The sequence below is a fragment of the Schistocerca nitens genome, chromosome 9, assembly GCF_023898315.1.
Source record: "Schistocerca nitens isolate TAMUIC-IGC-003100 chromosome 9, iqSchNite1.1, whole genome shotgun sequence".
NCBI lineage: Eukaryota > Metazoa > Arthropoda > Insecta > Orthoptera > Acrididae > Schistocerca > Schistocerca nitens.
Genome location: NC_064622.1, coordinates 222257672 through 222265849, shown reverse-complemented (window position 1 = coordinate 222265849; position 8178 = coordinate 222257672). Strand labels below are relative to the sequence as shown.

General features: G+C 44.9%; 1 non-coding gene across 1 annotated transcript; it reads right to left on the bottom strand.

Annotated features, from left to right (window-relative positions):
• Positions 1-7889: 7889 nt before the first annotated feature.
• Trnat-agu (transfer RNA threonine (anticodon AGU)) lies at positions 7890-7962 on the bottom strand. The gene has a single exon. It is a non-coding gene; the product is annotated as a tRNA-Thr (tRNA).
• Positions 7963-8178: the final 216 nt, after the last annotated feature.

Below are 8178 nucleotides of genomic sequence, written 5' to 3'. Positions count from 1 at the left end.
CACTCTAATGTCGGTGTTGAAAGGCCCAAGTGAGGCGCAACGCTTTGTGCCGTGCAGTCATTAAGGGTACACCAGTGTGTCTTCCGCTCCGAATGCCCATATCGATTATGTTTCGTTGAATGGTTCGCACGCTGACGCTTGCTGATGGCCCAGAATTGAAATCTGCAGCAATGTGCGGAAGGGTTGCACTTGTGGCACGTTGAACGATTCTCTTCAGTCGTCGTTGCTCCCGATCTTGCAGGATCTTTTTCCGGGCGTAGCTATGTCGGAGATCTGATGTTTTACCGGATTCCTGATATTCACAGTACATTCGTGAAATGGTCGTACGGGAAAATCTCCACTTCATCGCTACCTCGGAGAGGCTGTGTCCCACTGCTCGTGTGCCGACCGTACCACCACTTTCAAACTCGCTTAAATCTTGATAACCTGCCACTGAAGCAGCAGTAACCGATCTAACAACTGCGCCAGACACTTGTCTTAGATAGGCGTTGCCGACCGCAGCGCCGTATTCTGCCTTTTTACATATCTCTGTATTTGAATACACATGCCTAGACCAGTTTCTTTGGCGCTTCATGTATATTACCCGCGTTTCCCTACAGCTTACTCGTATCTTCTCAGAATTTCGAATATCTTGTATCATTTGACATTGTTGAACGCTTTTTCCATCTCGACAAATGCCATGAAGGCGTGTTCACACTTGCTTCCATTATTAAGAGCAATGTCAGTATGCCTCTCTGGTGCCCTTTCCTTTCCTAAAGACAAAATGATCGTCATCTAACAGATCCTCAATTTTCTTTTCCGTTCTCCCGTGTAATATTCTGGTAGTAACTTCGACGCAGGAGCTATTAATCTCACTGTGCGATAGTTCTCACACTTATCCGCCCTTGCTATTTTCTGAATGTGTGAATGACATTTTTCCGAAAGTTCGAATGTACATGTCCAGTCTCATACACTCAATATTTTTGTACTTCCTACTTCCGTCGATCAATTGAGCTATCTGATCTGTCAAAAAAAAGTTCAAATGTGTGTGAAATCTTATGGGATGTAACTGCTAAGGTCATCAGTCCCTAAGCTTACACACTACTTAACCTAAATTATCCTAAGGACAAACACACACACCCATGCCCGAGGGAGGACTCGAACCTCCCCCGGGACGAGCTTCACAGTCCTTGACGGCAGCGCCCCTAGACCGCTCGGCTAATCCCGCGCGGCTCTGACCTGTCGCCCAAGGTTTTTTCGAAGTTTACCTTCCTAATACCCATGTTTGTCTTTCGAACATCTGTGATTGCTCTTTTTAGCGACGTCCACTCCTCGTCAACCGAACTGTCCTGTGGTATTCCTTATTGTGACCGTTTTAGTACAGATGTCGGGATGGTTCACTGAAAATGCTGTTGCCACCACCCGTCACAATGTTCACCAACTGAGCTCGTTGTCCATATTTAATGGCTGCGCTGTGGACGATGCCATAACCCACCTTCCGCACAAATGTTAGAGTATCCGAGGTATGAGTGCAATAAGTCATATATTTTTAAAAGGTACCGCCCTTCCAATATGCACAAATTATATCCTATCGACTCAGACTGAACACAAAATGATTGTAGGCCATTCACGGTCAGTGGATTACATGGTATATTTCAGCAGCTTTTTCTCAGTCACCAAATATTTATGTACTGATGTTAGCACATTTCATTCTAAAGGAGTTGCTACGGATTCTATAATATCAGACAACTCATAACTGCACGAGACCCTAGGGTTATCACGGCTGTGGGATCTAAATGATCCTAAGCTGTTCATGGTACAACAATTACCGAGCGAACAGTGGTTCTCACACTGGACTTGCACGCCGAGGACGGCAGTACCAGTCCCTGTCCGGTCATTGGTATTTAGGCTTTCCGTAGTTTCCCTTCACCGCCTAACACAAATGCCGGGATAGTTCCTTTAAAAGTAGCACGTGAGGACTCCTTACCCATCCTCCCAGCAATGCGAACTTGTGCTCTGTCTCTCACGACTTCCTCATCGACGGAAAGTTAAATCGCGGTTTTCCTTTTCTTTTTGTCTGCTATCTAACTGCTGGCAGTAGGGCGCCTTTGGCGGCGGCATTTAGGAGAGGATTCTTACCCACCAGGCCGCGCAGGTAGCAGCGAGATACAGTGTGGAAGGCGAGCAGCGACCAGCCGCTGCTGTCAATCGGGGCCCACTGACGGCAGGCATCCGGGAGCGCCGGGGCAAGGACTTGCCGGGCAGGCTTCCCGTGGACCGAAGACCTACCACCTCGTGGCCGCCGCCGCAGTCCGTAAATTAACCGGCCGTTCCTCGCCCTGCGGCTGGTTCATCCCGCACTCTGCCCCAGATATTCGTTGTCTCCGCTAAAAGCGTTGTCACTCTCTTCCAGAATGTATGATACACATAGGTGTCACTCCTTGCGTAAGCATTTTCACTGATGAACCATCATTACCGCAAAGCAATCGAGCACCTCATCTTCCGCGCCTACTGTGCGCTCTTTCCGAACTGTTTTTGCCCCCTGATGTCAACCTTCCTGTATCTGTAGAACAGGTCCTCGAGGTGTCCAATCTCATTTTTCCTGCCAGCTGCCTTTCAACGAGAACAACATTAATCAGTTTAATGAACCATCGCAGGCTGTCAGTTTGCGTGACATGAAGTTCCTTCACGAAGCGTTTGCTTTCCATCAGGTTTGCGATATTCAGGCTGTTCCAGTTATTCGCGACTTATCGATCATCCATTTTCCAAGGTCTTTGTTTTGTCATACGCCAAGGGCTTTTCACAAAAAAGAGTCATGAAAGTCTTGTTTCCATTCAGAAATTTTCGTTTAGCGATTTGCGGAAACCATAGAAAACTTACATCTAGATAGCCCAAAGGGATCTGAAGCATTCTCCTCGCCAACTCGATCCAGTGTCTTAACCACACAACTTGACGACTTCGACTGGAATGTACACGGGTCGAATCTAGGAGGAAGAAGTTTTCTGAATCTGCATCTAGTCCTCAAGACGCAGAGTACAACTGAAGATCACTAGGCTAAGTGCCAAGGTCCTATGTTCCGCGATTAATCGAGTGTGGGTGGCATTATCGCCCACTGATGGTGGCAGTTCATTCGTTAGATGGGAACGTGAAGCTCAACGGGTCGTTGTCTCCTCTAATGGTACTCGGGGTTTCCTGTGGATGTTACAAACACGCAAAGTTCTTTGGGATCGCCATGTGAACACGGGTAGTTTACCTATTTAATAATTTTCTGATCGAAAGAGTATAGGTTTACGTGGTTTCTCACTCTCTCTTCCTTTCATAGTACCACATAATAAGAAGATACCACCACGGCGCTGTACCAGCACTCTTCGCTGCGACACACCATACAGGAACATACCCGACTCACTACGCAGAGTGGGCAAGAGAGATCCTCCCTTAATATCTAAGAATCTGCTCTTACGATCCATAAAAAAGATAAAATCGGATTGGTTCGAATTAAAGACAAGAAGCTTCAAAATTGTGTCCGCAGTTCATGCAATGTAATGAAACATCGAGTTATCGGATGAGAGCATAATCACGCCCACCTTTCCCGAAAATATTACTACTAAGCAAATTTCCTACTGAGCAATTTTAATGTACAGAGAGAATCGAAATTCAGCCACACTGAACTCTTGCAATTTTCTTTCAGAATGTATGTTGACTCACGAGAACACATGCGTACATTATCTAGTTTTATACAGCCTTTGCACAACACTGACGATGCTTGTCTTTTCATTAAAAATAGTCTACAGATCTTGCAGCTCACCTTCCTTTCAGCTGAAGTTTTCATCATTGAGAACTTAGCAAATGGTGTCATCAGAAACGAATCACTATCCTCACCACACTAGAAAACAAGCAGCAAGAATCAAATGTTTTTCTCCAATGGTGAAGAGCACTGTAGTATAGCTTACTCAATGCCTTCTTCCCCAGACTGCGACGAAATCGAGGGGCAAAAATAGAAAAGAAAATGTCAGCGCTACTGGCAACCTACGATTATCAGTAATGCTAAATATATTTTTTCAATATTTAACAGGATTGGTACTCGCTTTATGGCAATAGCACTAACCTCTGCGTATTACGTCGTGAAGAAAATGCTACCCTGCCACAACGAAGAAGCATACTGATACGTTCAACCGACTGTGACACAGATTCATTAACGAAATAAATCTGTGTATCACGATACGTAAGAGAGACCACATCATTAAGCCCTGCATCAACCAATAAGCAAAGTAAGCATCTGAATGTTACGAGCTACTTATTTTCAGTTCAGTATAGCGATGTTCTTTCCTTTGCACTAGTTTCGTGCACTAATTTACGATGGTATCGAAGCGAAGGGCATACACATCTTACCCTCCGTCAACCATTACGTCACCACAAGTAGATCAAGAGCAGATACAAGCACCCGCCTCGATCAATATACTTTGTAATTTGTGATTTAGGAAAGCTACGGGAAACGAAGAGCACAGCACAAAAGCTGTACACGTACAGAAATAGGTCTTCCCAAGGTATGAGTACTACCGTGGTACCAGCTCCTACACTACACCAATCATTATTCATCAGGTTAAAAACAGCCGTATGTATCACTGTGGCGTCAGCTACTCCTTGCTACGAGGAAAGACGATGCGATTCGCAGGTGTGGTTCTCTATAGTTTCTGTTTAGACAGCTCCCGCGAGTTTCGGTGACAACTGTGACACCTTCCCAACATCATCACAGTTTTACTTCACACACAAGACTATGTCTAAGACAGTGTCACAGGGTTCAAAAATGGCTCTGAGCACTATGGGACTCAACATCTGAGGTCATAAGTCCCCTAGAACGTAGAACTACTTAAACCTAACTAACCTAAGGACATCACACACATCCATGCCCGAGGCAGGATTCGAACCTGCGACCGTAGCAGTCGCACGGTTCCTGACTGAGCGCCTAGAACCGCTAGACCACCGCGGCCGGCAGTGTCACAGGAGTTACAAGTGCTACGCAATGTCAATCCCCACGTTTGCGACTGAATAACACCGAACAGAACACCACAGTTTAGTTCCGTGATCCGTATTCTTAGACTTGAACTAACATTTCGTAACACTGTGCCACTGCAGCATGGATTTCAGGTTGCTTTCACTGCAGTCGATCTCACATGATTGTTCCACTTCATGTCATTCTGTTACGATTTCTAAAAGCGTTCCACTACACTGAATCAAGCACACGTCGTTCCTTTGTTTTCTCCTAGTCGATAACCTTGTGGTTCATGTGAAGGGCCGCAGGCGGTGAATTAGACTTAAAAATACCATGTTTCTGGAATACGACTCAACTGTAACTGAATTTCACGAACAACCTACAACCGCTCCAAAACTTTTCATTTTCTGAATATACTATTGCCAGTGGAAAAATGCTCCTATTGGAGTACAAAAAAGGCGAATATTCTTCTGTTTAGAAGACTCTGATAGAGAAGTGGGGTAACAGCTGTCTCATTCTACCTTCTTCAGCAATTTTCCTTCCTTCATGGTCCTATCTCTTCTCACTGTCACTATCTTTCTCTTACTTGTCATTTCATACAGTGTCCGTCCGCATGATCACTTACTCAACCCCCCCCCCCCCCGCAATGTGTCCTCCCTCGTTTCCTTGCACTGTTCTGTCACTGTCAACAATGTTGCACTGCCACCGTGTCCCTCTCTTTCTCTCACACTGCCCCTGTCTCCTTAGCTGTTTCCATAATACAACCACTGTTTGCTATCTGCCAGTATTTACCGCTCCGTCACTGCCACTATCTTCTCCTCCCCCAGTATAAAAAAGCATTAACATGTTCGTGTGCCAAAATACTTGGGAACGTTTCAGAGATGCTGAGCACGTAGAATGAGGCAGCACATACCCCTCTTTTCAGTCAGTCATTTAACTAAACAGGAACACACACGCAATTTTTGTGTTGAGAGGAGCATTTTTCCGTTGGTTCTCTTCTTTTTCTCTGTTGCAGCAGAGCATGTAACTCATATGAAAAGAAATGTATTGGTCAGTAAAATCTAGACTGTTTACTTATGTGAAACTGAAATAACGCAAAACTAATTTTACGCCTCAGACCGGATATTAAGTGCATAAAAATTTATCATATACCTCAGTACTACATGGGGTTCCCAGATGATAACGGAGGCACTTTTACATCATGTTTACGTGTTACGTCAAATGGCTCTGAGCACTATGGGACTTAACATCTATGGTCATCAGTCCCCTAGAACTTAGAACTACTTAAACCTAACTAACCTAAGGACATCACACAACACCCAGTCACCACAAGGCAGAGAAAATCCCTGACCCCGCCGGGAATCGGGGAATCGAACCCGGGAACCCGGGCGTGGGAAGCTTGAACGCTACCGCACAACCACGAGCTGCGGACTGCTACATCACTTTATAAACTACGTTTTAGGCTCTCACCGGATTTTACGTGTTCAAGTAGGTAGCTTCGAATCTCTGTATCTAGGAAAGGGATGAAGATACAAAGAAAATTTTCAACGTTGTTCGAGATTGGGATATTAGAAATATATATTGCATAAATTACAGCCATTTTCTGTGCATACCAGTCTTGGAATATTCGAGTGGGATTTAGTCCGCTGGTGACGGTGAAAACATAGTACAAAAAAACCCCTTTTTTGGGGTTTTCCTAGGAATCGCCCATGAACTAATGGTGGCTCCATGAGTTCCACCAAGCCCATTGCAGACAACATCAAATGCAAAAAGAAGCAACTAATTTTTCCATTCGTCTCAGCAGGAGGAGGAGGAAGTGTGTAATATCCATACTTTGATCATGTACTGTAGGGTAGCGACACTAACACCATCCGCTGTTGGGTATACAAATGGTCCTAAGCCCAAGGGCTGTACGAAACACCTGACCCCACCTTTTATCATCATTCAGAACCCGAGGTATGAGCACCGGGAAACGCCATTTTTATGCGCGGCGTTTTGGAACATATCAGATACTGAAGCTGTCGCATGCATTCCGGTTGGATATTCATTTCACCGGTTTTATTGTTAGTATTTAATTCACATGATCGATTAGAAATTATAAAATTCCGTATTCAGACGTGGCCGAGGTAGTCCAATTCAATCGAAAACACTGAAGTATACAATTATGCCAATTATTGTGTGTACCTAACATGAAAGCCAAACGCACAGTCATTCATCTCTAAAAGTTTTTTGATGTCTCCTAGACTTGGACATCACTGAGAAGCGGTTATAGTCAGTTGGAGGTGGGAAACGAAATGGAATTTTCTTAAGGATCCGTCTCGGTTATTCCTTTCTGTGGTTAGGGGAAACTGAAAACATGATGACCATAATGGTATATGAACCTCGCTCTACCCGAAAATAAGTCTATTGTCTTAGCTATTGCACGTATCACTCTTCTCAACTGCACAAATTCTAGATACAAAAGAATTAATTAAATTAGCTGCCAGTGAGCATTAATTAAATCAGTGGAGAAAGTTGAAAATTTCTGCCGAACCGAGATTCGAACCTGGCTCTCCTGCTTTCTAGGCAGGCGCGTGGGGACAGTCGTCATCGCAACTGCACAAAATAACCTAGCACGCCTCCCCTCAGACCCAAATTTTTAACTTATCCACACAATACTGATGCAGTGCCCCTTCCCCATTATCCTCATTACTCCTGACAAATCGCCGACTCCCTTACGAGTTCGAGGGTGCTGAGTATTGGCACTGAAGTGATCACTGGCCGTCCTTGCCTTAAATCATGTAAGTGGCTTCTATTCTTTAGGACATGTCCGCCGGTACAGACATCCTATTGATCCTGCAGCGGCTATAAATTAAGACACAAAATATTTACATTAGCTGCCAGTGAGTACTGTTTAAATCAACGAGTAAAGTTGAAAATTTGTGCCAGACCTGGAATCGAACCTGGGTCTCGTGCTTACTAAGCAGATGCGCTGACCACTGCGCCATCCGGACTCAGTTGTCATCGTAACTGCACGGACTATCCTAGTACGCCTCCCGTCGGACCCAAATTCTCAACTTACCCCCACACTAAACATGTAGCAGTGCGTCTTGCCCATTATCCTCATTACACGCCGCATTTCGCCGATTCCCGTAACAGTTCGAGCGTGGCGTGCATCTGCACTGAAGCTATCAGCTGGCCGTCCTTACCTCAATTTTTATATATAAACA